The sequence below is a fragment of the Neophocaena asiaeorientalis genome, unplaced genomic scaffold (assembly GCF_003031525.2).
Source record: "Neophocaena asiaeorientalis asiaeorientalis breed wild unplaced genomic scaffold, Neophocaena_asiaeorientalis_V1.1 scaffold136, whole genome shotgun sequence".
Classification (NCBI taxonomy): domain Eukaryota; kingdom Metazoa; phylum Chordata; class Mammalia; order Artiodactyla; family Phocoenidae; genus Neophocaena; species Neophocaena asiaeorientalis.
In genome coordinates this window covers 5,368,030-5,383,986 of record NW_020185333.1, presented here as the reverse complement: position 1 = coordinate 5,383,986, position 15,957 = coordinate 5,368,030, and positions in this window count along the sequence as shown.

Below are 15,957 nucleotides of genomic sequence, written 5' to 3'. Positions count from 1 at the left end.
CGGGAAGTGAAGCCTAAGGGGTTTCCCTGGGCTTGTTAAGGTGACTAGTAAAGTGTCTTTTCTGATGACTTGCTAGGTTACAAAAGCAGAGGATGAGGTATCATGGAAAGCTGCACAAACATCAGGGAGCTAAATTTTCTTATGTGTTAAAGAAACATCCACTTTCTACCAGATCTTTTTGTTTCTACCCTAATTTGAAATTCAGCTTATGAGAACAGAACAAAATAGAACTGACTTCAGGGACTGCTAGGAATTCAGTTCTGTTGAATGGTCTTCCTAAGAAAGATGTACTATTTTTCACATTTGTTTAGAATAAACCCAATACCCTTGTCCACAGATGAATTATGACCTCTAACAGTCACTTAGAGTGTGGTGCTGCAAGAGAAAAATACCCCCCTAGTGTTTCTGCAATTGGTTTCTGCCTTTTTTTTTTTTTAATAAGCCCATTCCATCATCCCATTCAGCCTAATTCCTATTGCTGACTGTGTTCTGCAATCAGTTCTCAACTCACAATGAAATTTTCATCAGCTGAGCCATTGCAGTTGAATGGAGGTAGTTGTGTCTCCAGGAAGTGGACAAGATGACCTAATCGGACTTTTCCATTTCTATTTCCAGGGATGCCATGAATACAACGCAGCCTGCAGCATGCTTAGCATTGTGAAAGAACTGAACTTTTATATTTAAAATAATCAGAGCTCATTAGAAGCAGAATAGTGTAAATTTAGTGACCCTATCACTGGAAGTTAGAACATGAACGTTTTATTCCTAGCTTTATTACTGATTTACCACAAGACTTTGATTGACATGCTGCATTTTCCTCGGCCTTATTTTCTGTACCTGGAGAATCTGAGCCTACTTTCATTCTGTACCTTCTGATTATTGGCACTATCAGAGATGAATGGGAGTATAGATAATCAGAAGTCATTTTCGGGACTTCCCTGGTGGCGCAGTGGCTAAGAAACCACCTGCCAATGCAGAGGACACAGGTTCGAGCCCTCGCCCAGGAAGATCCCACATGCCCGGGGCAACTAAGCCCATGTGCCACAACTACTGAGCCTGCGTGCCACAACTGCTGAAGCCCACGTGCCTAGAGCCTGTGCTCCACAACAAGAGAAGCCACCGCAATGAGAAGCCCCTGCACCGCAACGAAGAGTAGGCCCCACTCACCCCAACTAGGGAAAGCCCGCGCACAGCAACAACAAAGACCCAATACAGCCAAAAATAAATAATAAATAAATTTATTTTTTAAAAAGTCATTTTCATTTGGCTTAAGAATTATTAATTTATGTTTGTGAAACTGACTTTTGGGGAAGTCACACTTCTTGAAATCAGAAAATTAAGGCACACTGTAAAAACCGATTCAGGAAAAATTGGAATATATATAGAGAGAGAGATATAGATATATCTCTATATATCTATATATATCTTTTGTAGCTCATCTTCCTCCCTCCCTCCCTTCCTTCCTCCCTCCCTTCCTTCCTCCCTTCCTACCTTCCCTACCTGAAGTAAATTTGTCCTTCCTCTTTCTTTCCAAACAAGCATTCTAGATCTCACCTTGTCTAGAGGCTATAAAATAAATGAGTTCGTTTTTAAGAACAGAAGTTGAAACCTCCTGTACTTTAAAAACTCATGTTTATAATATGTGTTGCCAAGTAAGATAGCCTGTAAAACAAACTGGATCAGATTACAAGCACCAAGTCCAGGGTCAGAAAAATCCATGCACACTGATTTCAGAGGCTTCCTGCTTTGAATAGTCTCCAGGTAAGTAGCCAGAATGTGTTTCCACGATTGCCTGGTCACAGGCTTTCAACCAGTAATCCCTGAAAAGTTGGAGAAGAAACATGGCCATATGGCCACATGCTGTGTGCTCTGTGGCCTTCCTTGAGGGGGTAATCTGTCAAATTGTTAATGGTTTAGCAATTAGGAAATACTCTTCAGTGTCCTCTGGTCATCACTAACCTCAAAGAAAGTTTTTAATTTGATGTTATTGGGGCTATCAGATATTTTTTTCAGGAACTGTGAACTTTATGCTGTGTCTTTACTTGCCCATCATAATTAATAAAGGTTTGTCAGCATTAATAGTTATCAGGGCACATCCAAAGCCTTGCCCTTCCTAAATTTAAGAAGTCTTTGCTCTAGTTTTTCCAGAATCCTGCCAAAAATGATTATGTCATCTAAATAGATAAATGCCTCTAGGTAGTTTACCACCCCCCCGCCCCAGTTACCTTCTCCATTGAACTTTGAAAACTGGCAGAGGCCCTGGAAACACTTTTGGGCACCCTTTCAAATTGATAACCCACCCCATTTCGTACACAGGGCAGATGAAGCAGATTTTTCTCTTGATCCTCCTTAGGCCTGGGTATTTGACCATTCTTACTCTTCAAGTCCAGGTATGACCTCCAATGTCTCCCTGGCAGACAGTATAAGGTAGCTCAAACTCCAGGGACAGAATACTAGTTTATTTTAGTGCACGATTACTTAGAATGCCATAGTCCATGGAATTATACTTGGTCAGGTTCCTTTCATACCACCATGCTAGACCATACCTAAAGCTCTGGGATTTGGATATAATGCTGTTGATGAATAACTCTTTAGTATGCTCACATATGTGTTCAACTTCAGAACTTGCAATCTATCTAGAATGCTTCTGGAAAGTGAGTGGGTCATTTTTATCCTATTATTTGTTGTCTCTCTGAACATAACATATTTCTCATTCTTAGAAGAACAACTGCTGGTGTCTTAAAATTTTTTCTTCCTGGTCTCTTGTTCCCTTCCTCAGGTACTGAGATGTCTTAAAAATCCAAACATTTTAACTTTAATTTGGGAAACACTATGGATGCAACTCTAGTTAGAAAAGCAAGGGTTTTATGGTGTATATCTCTGTTTGGCCAATATGCCCATTCTCTCTTTTTTGAGGCAGCAGCAAATAAATATGAGGAGAAAAGTACATCTAAATATGAAGGTCAGCCTGTGCTGACACTGCTGGACTTGCCCTTATAGAAAATTGGAAATTGTTCTCATAAGTAATGACACACTCCACAGGCCTCCCAGATTGGTGCATATAATGCTAGATTATCTACCTGCTAAATGAGCCCATAGCCACTGAGAGAAATTCTAGTCTAAAATTAAAAATAAACAAACAAAAGCTAAGAATAATTCTCCGAACTTAAGACAGGCAGGCTCAAAACCAAGTACCTCTGCATTGTGGGATGGCATCAATACTCCCCCTTACGGCTGGATTCAGGTTTTTAGTGGCTTCAAACTTATGCAGTTTAGGATCTCTCTTTAAGAGAAAAAATACAAAATTACATATGCAAGATTTCATACAAGGATGTTGGCCGGGGAGAACAAAGATTAATATTTTAAGATATTTTCTCCCTACTCTTAAGCATCAAACAGGAAGTCCCTCATCTTCTCTCAAGAATTTTGCTCCTTAGTTACCCTTTTCTCTTCTACAATCAACCAAACTTTCCTCCCTGCTGAATCATTCCTCTTATGCAAAGATGTGCTATTATCATTCATCCTTAAAAGTGTCACCATAAGAGCCTATTAACAATTCTCAGGAAATAAAAATAGAATCTGGGTAATAAAATGAAGTCTAACCTTTTCCTTTGTCTTAGTCTAGTTTCACTTGTTCATAGGGTACCACATGCAGAGGTCCTGCACCCGGCACTTCAGACCAGAGCTCCTGGTGCAAAATGGCTGCAACTGATGCTTCAGCTCATCAGGCCATTTGCAGAGATGCTGCATCTGGCATCTCAATCTGGAGCATTGTGAGCAACAAAACTGCACCCCATCTATAAGAACTCTGCCTCCCTCCCTCCCCTCTCTGCAGACAAGAACTCTATAAAGCAGCCATGCTCCTCATGCCCTTTCAGGGAGAGCATGTACTCTAGGGTGCAAGCTCACACCACTCGATTCTTTGATCAAAGAATGAAGGCTTCCTTTGCTTCTGAACTGAACTTGGTCTTGTTTTATTGGCTCAAATGACACCAGGCAGAAGTAGCCTTGTTGGGCACCTGTAGGAGGGTTGGTAACAAAATTTGGGGAACCACAAAGGGATAGATCATGGCCTTTTTGCCTACATCTATTCACTGGGCTCACCAACCTCCAGGGTTCAACAGTCACATTCTCCATAGTCACTTTCGGTTTGGTAAAGGGAAGTGGCCAGACCTGTGAGCCAAGAAGTAAGACCAGGAAAAGGCCAGTTATTAAAGACCACTAGGCAAAATGGAATAAGGATGCACAATCTGAGTTCAAGGAAAGGCACTGAAGATGCCTGAGTGTAAAAGGGTCCCAAGGTAGATATGTGACAGTGGCTTGACCTCTTTCAGTAAGTGCCAGTATCTCTGAAGTGGGCTAGGGAGCTCTGTGAGCCACACACAAGACCAGGAACCCCATTATTAAGAAGCTGTGAGCTGCTGGCAAGAACAGGAAATACCCACTGTGCAACCTCTCCTCCCCATTCTGCTCGTGAGGTGAATCTTGGGTGATTCTTTATCAACTGAAGTTCCAAGGGCTCCCCTCCCAGTACCAGCACAGAATTCCAGCTGCTCAGCAATATGGTGAGTATCCTATTGGGAATCCCACATGCTTTTAGCTCTCACCAAGCAGGAAGTCTGCAAACTCCTCCTTTTCTGCAGAAAGGACAAAAGAGAAGACCACCATCTCAGACAGCTGTGCCACTCCCTAATGCACCAAGTTAGTCAGGAACTAATGTGGCTAACCTGTTCTGGCCCAGAGGCAGTCCCATCTAAACTCCTGTGGGATATTCTGACTGAGGAAAGACTAAATACAAATTCAAGGGGGAGGAGTCTGACATAGCCAATTGCAGGGAGCTCCGTGACCCGGCAGTACTGAACCACCCGCCTCGAACATGATCTAATTGATGTTCAAATTGATAGGTTCCTGGATCAGAACTAACCTTTAAATGGTAGCAATAAAAAAAATTTTGTGAGGAGTTGACCCAAACCCAATCCTAACTTGCAAAAGAAGGAAAGCTGAAATTGAAGGTCTCAGGCCATCAATCTTATGGCATATCTTAGATGGAAAAAATCAGCAAACTAGCCAAGAAAAGGATTACTGACCAAAAGTGAAGGAAAAGGGCTAAAAGGACTTATGTGAGATTGATTCATTATAAGGAATTGGCTGACTGGCTCATGCAACTACAGAGGCTAACAAATCCCAAGATCTGTAAGGAGAATGAATACGATTAAGAAATGGTTTATAATCCTCGTTCCATGGAGGAAAGACAATCTGGATAAGTTGTGGAGAGCAGGCATCATCCTGGACACGTTCAGATGGGTTCAAGGTGGCAGAGTAGAAGGATGTGCACTCACTCCCTCTTGTGAGAGCACCAGAATCACAACTACCTGCTGGACAATCATCAACAGGAAGACAATGGAACTCACCAAAAAAGATAGCCCACATCCAAAGACAAAGGAGAAGCCGAAATGAGATGGTAGGAGAGGAACAATCACAATGAAATCAAATCCCATAAATGATGGGTGGGTGACTCACAAACTGGAGAACAATTATACCACAGAGGTCCACCCACTGGAGTGAAGGTTCTGAGCCCCACTTCAGGCTTCCGAACCTGGGGGTCTGGCAACGAGAGGGGAAATTCACAGAGATTCAGTCTTTGAAGGCTAGTGGAATTTGATTGCAGGACTTTGACCAGGACTGGGGATAAAAGAGACTCCACTCTTGGAGGGCACACACAAAGTAATGTGCACATCAGGACTTAGGGGCAAGGAGCAGTGACCCCACAGGAGACTGAGCCAGACCTAAATGCTAGTGTTGGAGGGTCTCCTGCAGAGGCAGGGGGTGGCTATGGCTCACCACGGGGACAAGGACACTGGCAGCAGAAGTTCTGGGAAGTACTCTTTGGCATAAGCCCTCCCAGAGTCCGCCAAAGAGCCTGTAGGCTCCAGTGCTGGGTCACCTCAGGCCAAACAACCAACAGGGAGGGAACTCACTCCCAACCATCAGCAGAGAAGGAAATTAAAGTTTGACTGAGCTATGCCCACCAGAGCAACACCAAGCTCTACCAACCACCAGTCCCTCCCATCAGGAAGCTTGCACAGACCCTTAGATAGCCTCATCCACCAGAGAGAAGACAGTAGAAGCAAGAAGAACTACAATCCTAGAGCCTGTGGAATGAAAACCATATTCACAGAAAGGTGGACAAAATGAACAGGCAGAGGACTATGTACCAGATGAAGGAACAAGATAAAACCCCAGAAAAACAACTAAATGAAGTGGAGATAGGAAATCTTCCAGAAAAAGAATTCAGGATAATTATAGTGAAGATGATCCAGGACCTTGGAAAAACAATGGAGGCAAAGATCAAGAAGATGCAAGAAATGCTTAATAAAGACCTAAAAGAATTAAAGAACAAACACCTAGAAGAATTAAAGAACAAATAAACAGAGATGAACAATAGAATAACTGAAGTGAAAAATATACTAGAAGGAATAAATAGCAGAATAACTGAGGCAGAAGAACAGATAAGGGGCCTGGAAGACAGAATGGTGGAATTCACTGCTGCAGAACACAATAAAGAAAAAAGAATGAAAAGAAATGAAGACAGCCTAAGAGACCACTGGGACAACACTAAACGAAACAACATTTTCATTCTAGGGGTCCCAGAAGGAGAAGAGAGAGAGAAAGGAACCGAGAAATATTTGAAGAGTTTACAGTCAAAAACATCCCTAATGTGGGAAAGGTAATAGCCACGCAAGTCCAGGAAGTGCAGAGAGTCCCAGGCAGGATAAACCCAAGGAGAAACACACCAAGACACAGAATACTCAACTGACAAAAATTAAAGACAAAGAAAAATTATTAAAAGCAACATGGGAAAACAACAAATAACATACAAAGGAACCCCCCATAAGGTTAACAGCTGATTTCTCAGAAGGAATTCCACAAGCCAGAAAGGAGTGGCATGATATATTTAAAGTGATGAAAGGGAAGCAACTACAAACAAGATTACTCTACCCAGCAAGGATCTCATTCAGATTTGATGGAGAAATCAAAAGCTTTACAGACAAATAAAAACTAAGAGAATTCATCACCACCAAACCAGCTCTACAACAAATGATAAAGGAACTTCCCTAAGTGGGAAACACAAGAAAAGAAAAGGACCTACAAAAACAAATCCAAAACAATTAAGAAAATGGTCATAGGAATATACATATCAAAAATTACTTTAATGCAAATGGATTAATGCTCCAAGCAAAAGACACAGGCTCGCTGAATGGATACAGAAACAAGACCCATATATACATTGTCTACAAGAGACCCACTTCAGACCTAGGGACACATACAGACTCAAGGTAAGGGGATGGAAAAAGATATTCTATGCAAATGGAAATCCAAAGAAAGCTGGAGTAGCAATATTCATATCAGATAAAATAGACTTTAAAATAAAGAATGTTATATGAGACAAGGAAGGACACTACATAATGATCAAGGGATCAATCTAAGAAGAAGATACAACAATTATAAATACATATGCACCCAACATAAGAGCACCTCATACATAAGGCAAATTCTAACAGCTATAAAACAGGAAATTGATAGTAACACAATAATAGTAGGGGACTTTAACACCTCAGTTACACCAATAGACAGACCATCCTAACAGAAAATAAATGAGGAAACACAAGCTTTAAATGACACAATAGACCAGACAGACATAATTGATATAACTGTGACAAAGTGAGAGAGAGGCATGGACATATATACACTACCAAACGTAAGGTAGATAGCTAGTGGGAAGCAGCCGCATAGCACAGGGAGATCAGCTCGGTGCTTTGTGACTGCCTGGAGGGGTGGTCTAGGGAGAGTGGGAGGGAGGGAGACGCAAGCGGGAAGAGATATGGGAACATATGTATATATATAACTGATTCATTTTGTTGTGAAGCTGAAACTAACATACCAGTGTAAAGCAATTATACTCCAATAAAGATGTTAAAATGGAAAAAAACAACACAGCAGATTACACTTTCTACTCAAGTGCATAAGGAACATTCTCCAGGATAGATCACATCTTGGGTCACAAATCAGGTCTCGGTTAATTTAAGGAAACTGAAATCATATCAAGCATCTATTCTGACCACACTGCTATGAGGTTAGAAATCAATTATAGGGGGGAAAAAAAACGTAAAAAGCACAAACACATGGAAGCTAACCAATACAGTATTAAATAACCAAGAGACCTCTGACGACATCAAAAAGGAAATCAAAAAATACCTAGAGACAAATGAAAACAAAAACACAATGATCCAAAACCTATGGGATGAAGCAAAAGCAGTTCTAAGAGGTAAGTTTATAGCAATACACTCCTATCTCAAGAAACAAGAAGCATTTCAAATAAACAATCTAACCTTACACCTAAAGGAAATAGAGAAAGAACAAACAAAACCCAGAGTTCGTACAAGGAAAGAAATCATAAAGATCAGAGCAGAAATAAATGAAATAGAAACAAAGAAAACAACAGCAGACATCAATAAAACTAAAAGCTGATTCTTTAAGAAGATAAACAAAATTGATAAACCTTTAGCCAGGCTCATCAAGAAGAAGAGGGAGAGGACTCAAATCAATAAAATTAGAATTGAAAAAGGAGAAGTTACAATGGACACCGCAGAAATACAAAGCATCATAAGAGACTACTAGAAGCAACTCTATGCCAATAAAACGAACAACGAACAACCACAAAGAAATGGACCAATTCTTAGAAAGGTATAGCCTTCCAGACTGAACCAGGAAAAAACAGAAAATATGAACAGACCAATCACAAGCACTGAAATTGAAACTATGATTAAAAATCTTCCAACAAACAAAAGTTCAGGACTAGATGGCTTCACAGGTGAGTTCTAACAAACATTTAGAGAAGAGCTAACACCCATCCTTCTCAAACTCTTCCAAAAAATTGCAGAGGAACACTCACAAACTCATTCTATGAAGCTGACACAGACTTACTAGAGAATGGACTTGAGGCTATGGGGAGGGGGAAGGGTAAACTGTGACAAAGTGAGAGAGAGGCATGGACATATATACACTACCAAACGTAAGGTAGATAGCTAGTGGGAAGCAGCCGCATAGCACAGGGAGATCAGCTCGGTGCTTTGTGACTGCCTGGAGGGGTGGTCTAGGGAGAGTGGGAGGGAGGGAGACGCAAGCGGGAAGAGATATGGGAACATATGTATATATATAACTGATTCATTTTGTTGTGAAGCTGAAACTAACATACCAGTGTAAAGCAATTATACTCCAATAAAGATGTTAAAATGGAAAAAAACAACACAGCAGATTACACTTTCTACTCAAGTGCATAAGGAACATTCTCCAGGATAGATCACATCTTGGGTCACAAATCAGGTCTCGGTTAATTTAAGGAAACTGAAATCATATCAAGCATCTATTCTGACCACACTGCTATGAGGTTAGAAATCAATTATAGGGGGGAAAAAAAACGTAAAAAGCACAAACACATGGAAGCTAACCAATACAGTATTAAATAACCAAGAGACCTCTGACGACATCAAAAAGGAAATCAAAAAATACCTAGAGACAAATGAAAACAAAAACACAATGATCCAAAACCTATGGGATGAAGCAAAAGCAGTTCTAAGAGGTAAGTTTATAGCAATACACCCCTATCTCAAGAAACAAGAAGCATTTCAAATAAACAATCTAACCTTACACCTAAAGGAAATAGAGAAAGAACAAACAAAACCCAGAGTTCGTACAAGGAAAGAAATCATAAAGATCAGAGCAGAAATAAATGAAATAGAAACAAAGAAAACAACAGCAGACATCAATAAAACTAAAAGCTGATTCTTTAAGAAGATAAACAAAATTGATAAACCTTTAGCCAGGCTCATCAAGAAGAAGAGGGAGAGGACTCAAATCAATAAAATTAGAATTGAAAAAGGAGAAGTTACAATGGACACCGCAGAAATACAAAGCATCATAAGAGACTACTAGAAGCAACTCTATGCCAATAAAACGAACAACGAACAACCACAAAGAAATGGACCAATTCTTAGAAAGGTATAGCCTTCCAGACTGAACCAGGAAAAAACAGAAAATATGAACAGACCAATCACAAGCACTGAAATTGAAACTATGATTAAAAATCTTCCAACAAACAAAAGTTCAGGACTAGATGGCTTCACAGGTGAGTTCTAACAAACATTTAGAGAAGAGCTAACACCCATCCTTCTCAAACTCTTCCAAAAAATTGCAGAGGAACACTCACAAACTCATTCTATGAAGCCACCATCACCCTGATACCAAAACCTGACAAAGACACCACAAAAAAAGAAAACTACAGACCAATATCACTGTGAATACAGATGCAAAAATCCTCAACAAAATCCTAGCAAAGAGAATCCAACAACACATTAAAAGGAGCATACACCATGATCAAGTGGGATTTATCCCAGGGATGCAAGGATTCTTCAATATACGCAAATCAATCAGTGTGATACACCATATTAACAAATTGAAGAATAAACACCATAGGATCATCTCAGTAGATGCAGAAGAAGCTTTTGGCAAAATTCAACACCCATTTATGATAAAAACTCTCCAAAATTGGGCATAGAGAGAACCTAGTTCAACATAATAAAGGCCATACATGACAAACCCACAGCAAACATCATTCTCAATGGTGAAAAACTGAAAGCATTTCCTCTAAGATCAGGAACAAGACAAGGATGTCCACTCTCACCACTATTATTCAATATAGTTTTGGAAGTCCTAGCCATGGAAGTCAGAGAAGAAAAAGAAATAAAAGGAATACAAATTGGAAAAGAAAAAGTAAAACTGTCACTGTTTGTAGATGACATGATACTATACATAGAGAATCCTAAAGATGCCACCAGAAAACTACTAGAGCTAATCAATGAATTTGGAATGAAGTTGCAGAATACAAAATTAATGCACAGAAATCTCTTGCATTCCTATACACTAACAATGAAAGATCAGAAAGAGAAATTAAGGAAACAATCCCATTCACCACTGCAACTAGAAAAATGAAATACCTAGGAATAAACCTACCTAAGGAGGTAAAAGACCTGTACTCAGAAAACGATAAGACACTGATGAAAGAAATCAAAGATGACACAAACAGATGGATATACCATGTTCTTAGATTGGAAGAATAAACATTGTGAAAATGACTATACTACCCAAAGCAATCTACAGATTCAATACAATCCCTATCAAACCACCAACAGCATTTTTCACAGAACTAGAACAAAAACTTTTAAAATTTGTATGGAGACACAAAAGACCCTGAATATCCAAAGCAATCTTGAGGGAAAAAAAGGTGCTGGAGGAATCAGACTCCCTGACTTCAGACTATACAACAAAGCTACAGTAATCAAGACAATATGGTACTGGCACAAAAACAGAAATATAGATCAATGGAACAGGATAGAAAACCCAGAGAGAAACCCACACACCTATGGTCAACTAATCTATGACAAAGGAGGCAAGGATATGCAATGCAGAAAAGACAATCTCTTCAGTAAGTGGTGCTGGGAAAACTGGACAGCCACATGTAAAAGAATGAAAATAGAACATTCCCTAACACCGTACACAAAAATAAACTCAAAATCAATTAAAGACCTAAATATAAGACCAGACGCAATAAAACTCTTAAAGGAAAACATAGGCAGAACACACTTTGACACAAATCACAGCAAGATCTTTTTTGACGCACCTCCTAGAGTAGTGGAAATAAAAACAAAAATAAACAAAAGGGACCTAATGAAACTTAAAGGCTTTTGCACTGCAAAGGAAACTATAAATAAGATGAAAAGACAACCCTCAGAATGGGAGAAAATATTTGCAAATGAATCAATGGACAAAGGATTAATCTCCAAAATACATAAACAGCTCATGCAGCTCAATATTAAAAAAACAAACAACCCAGTCAAAAAATGGGCAGAAGACCTAAAAAGACATTCTCCAAAGAAATGTACAGATGGCCAAAAGGCACATGAAAAGCTGCTCAGCATCACTAATTATTAGAGAAATGCAAATCAAAACTACAATGAGGCATCATCTCACGTCAGTTAGAATGGCCATCATCAGAAAATCCACAAACAACAAGTGCTGGAGAGGGTGTGGAGAAAAGGGAACCCTTTTGCACTGTTGGTAGGAATGTAAATTGATGCAACCACTATGGAGAACAGTATGGAGGCTCCTTAAAAAACTAAAAATAGAATTACCATGTGACTCAGCCATCCCACTACTGGGCATATACCCAGAGAAAACCATAATTCAAAAAGACACATGCACCCTAATATTCATTGTAGCACTATTTACAATAGCCAGGTCATGGAAGCAACCTAAATGCCCATCGACAGACGAATGGATAAAGAAGATGTGATACATATATACAATGGGATATTACTCAGCCATAAAAAGGAATGGCATTGGGTCATTTGTAGAGACGTGGATGGACCTAGAGACTGTCAGAGTGAAGTAAGTCAGAAAGATTAAAACAAATATTGTATATTAACGCATATATGTGGGATCTAGACAAATGGTGCAGACTAACCAGTTTGCAAGGCAGAAAGAGAGACATAGATATAAAGAACAAACATATGTACACCAAGGGTGGAAAGGGGGGGGGTTGTTGGTGGTGGTGGGATGAATTGGGAGACTGAGATTGACATATATACACTAATATGTATAACAGAGATAACTAATAAGAACCTTTTGTATAAAAAAATAAAATTCAGGGCTTCCCTGGTGGCACAGTGGTTGAGAGTCTGCCTACCAATGCAGGGGACACGGGTTCGTGCCCCGGTCCGGGAAGATCCCACATGCTGCAGAGCGGCTGGGCCCATGAGCCATGGCCACTGGGCCTGCGCGTCCAGAGCCTGTGCTCCACAACGGGAGAGGCCACAACAGTGAGAGGCCCGCGTACCGCAAAAAAAAAAAAAATTCAAGGGGGACCTCCAGTTATATCAGAGTCCACACCATTTGGATGCCTTCTATTTTGGTCTTTTGAGGAATCCATTATTATTTTTGTGCCAAATTTCCTGAACCAGAAATCTTATTTGGGTCAAATCTTGGGGTATTTACATGACTAATTATCATCCAGGGTCTAACAACCCACCAGGAAAAGTACTCCCTTTCAAGCAGGTCCCGATGGAGAAGAAGGGCTCATCTAGGTACACATCCCATTTACCACTTCTGACCTGTATAGCTGTAAAAGTCATAGTAAGGGGTTGTGGGAAAATCCAGAGGCGTCCTGTATCTGAGTAGGGGAATCTTTCAGACCCATGACCCCACCTGGGTTGACACCCAGAACCTCCTCAAAGTACTCCTAATGAGGCAAGAAAAACCAAAGAGAACAGAAACAATGTAGGTCATGCTGTTTTCAGACCACGGAATCAAGTGATCCCAGATACCAAAACCAAGTGGGACCATCAAGACAATGGAGAAGGGGGTGGAAGACAGAGACTGACTTGTTATAAAAATATGATCCTAAAGGGAATCCAAGGAGGAGGACAGAAACCTGTCAGTTGGAATAACATAAAGGAAATCAATCAGGAGCCAACGGAAGACCCTCCAGGATTCCTAGAGCACCTCTTGGAATGCCTCTAAATCTACTACCACTGGCTCTGAGTCATTGGAAGGGAATGCAATCCTGAGGTCATATTTTATTTCCCAAAATGCCCCCAACATTAGGCATAAACTTCAGAAAATGGAAACACACCAGATGCCCCTACCTATCGCCTGGTCAAGGTTGCCTACTGAGGGTTGAGGGTGTTTAATAACCCAGATACAGAGGAAGAAAAGTCAGAGAATAAAAAGGCCCAGAGGCAAGCTGCTGCCCTCCAATGTCAATTGGTTGGCATGGGAATCTGAACTAACTGTCCACGGAGACACTCAAGTCTGGTGAGTGGTGCCCAGCTCCCACTGAGGGACAGCAAGCCAAGGAAACTAGGACCCAATCGTTGCACCATATGTAAACCAGAGAGACACTGAAAAGGAGAATGCCCTCACTGCCCCCAAAGGGAAATGTCAGATCCTGGCCATTACCCTCAAAGGCAGATGGTCCAAAGAGATGGAGAATGATGGGGCCAGAGGGCTCCTAAGCCAGGACTCCAACTGATCCCCAAGGAGCCCTGGTTGACATTGGACGTAGGAGGGAAAACTGTCAAATTCTCAGCTGACACCAGAACACCAGATCAGGTAAACTCAGTCATAAGAGGTGTAAAATTACGGGGGTATCAGGGCAGGCCCAACAACAGACATTCATAGAGCCATTAGAATATAAATTGGATGAACACATGCTCACCCATTCCTTCCTGTATGTCCCTGAATAGTCTATATCCCTTCCAGGAAGAAATATCTTACATAAATTGGGCGCTACTATCCACCTAATAGGAGACAAACTGGAGACTGGCATTCCCTTAGACAAATGGCACAAGATGATAATGTTAATGGCTGAGGAAAAAACTTCCCCAGACAGAGCAAGTTGATCTCCCTGGAGTAAATCTCTAATAAATCAGGGACAGGTGGAACGAGCTGTAGGAGCCAGTCCTGTGACAGTCCATCTAAAACCTGGACATACATGGCCCAATAGAAAACAGTATCCTGGAGAGGACTTCTTGGGCATTGCCCCCATTATACAGAGCCTAATTGACCAGGGCTTTATTAGACCACGCTAATCAGTCTGTAATACCCTTTTCTCCCTGTAAAGAAACCCAGTGGGGAATGCCGGATTGTACAGGACCTCAGGGCAGTCAGTGAAGCCACCTGGGATATACCTCCAGTAGTCCCTAACCTTACACCATGCTGGCCACTCTACCATCCACCAGGACCTGGTATTCTGTATTAGATTTTAAAGATGCCTTCTTCTGTATTCCATTAGCTCCACAGTCATAAGAAATATTTGCTTTTGAATGGCAGGACCCAAACACACAACAGAAACAACAACACTGCTAGACAGTCCTGCCCCAAGGATTCAAAAATTCCCCCACCATCTTTGGGGAAACTTTAGCTAAAGACCTGAAAGATCTACATCTGGAGGGAACAATCCTCCAGTATGTAGACAACATTCTGATTGCCAGCCCTACTAAGGAGGTTTCTGACAAAAATACTGTAATCACTCTGAACAACCTAGCCCATAAAGGATATAAGGTGTCCAAAAAAAAAAGGCTCAAATATTATAAACTCAGGTGACTTACCTAGGCTTCATTTTTTTTAATTAATTAATTTATTTTGGCTGTGCCAGGTCTTAGTTGCAGCACGCAGAATCTTTGTTGTGGCATGAAGACTTCTTAGTTGCAGCATGTGGACTCAGTTGCAGCATGCATGTGCGATCTAGTTCCCCAAACAGGGATCGAACCTGGACCCCCTGCATTGGGAGCATGGAGTCTTACCCACTGGACCACCAGCAAAATCCACAGTCTTCATTTTTATAGAAGGCCAGAGAAGCCTACCCCAGGAGCGAGAAGAAGCCATTTGCTGCCTCACCCCTCCTCAAAGTAGAAAACAGCATTCGGGGGTGGCCAGGTTTTGCCCATCTGGATCCCTAACTACAGCCTAATAACTAGACTTCTATACATAAATTTGAAAGGAAAGGATAATGATCCTTTTGAATGGAATTCAGAATATGAAGAGGCCTTTCAAGAGTTGAAAAAGCAATTACTTCAGGCCCCCGCCCTAGCCCTCTCAGATTTAGCTAAACCCTTCAACCTTTACATTCATGAGAGAAGGGGAACGACCTTTGGCACATCAGCTCAAAAACTAGGACCCCTTACTCCAGTTGTTGCTTATTTCTTTAAACAATTAGATCAAACTGCTAAGGCATGGCCTCCTTGCCTACGGGCAGTAGGAGCTACCACAACCCTGCTAAAGGAGGGTGAAAGTTAGTGTTTGGTCACCAGTCACTATATGAATGCCACACCAGGTTCAGAT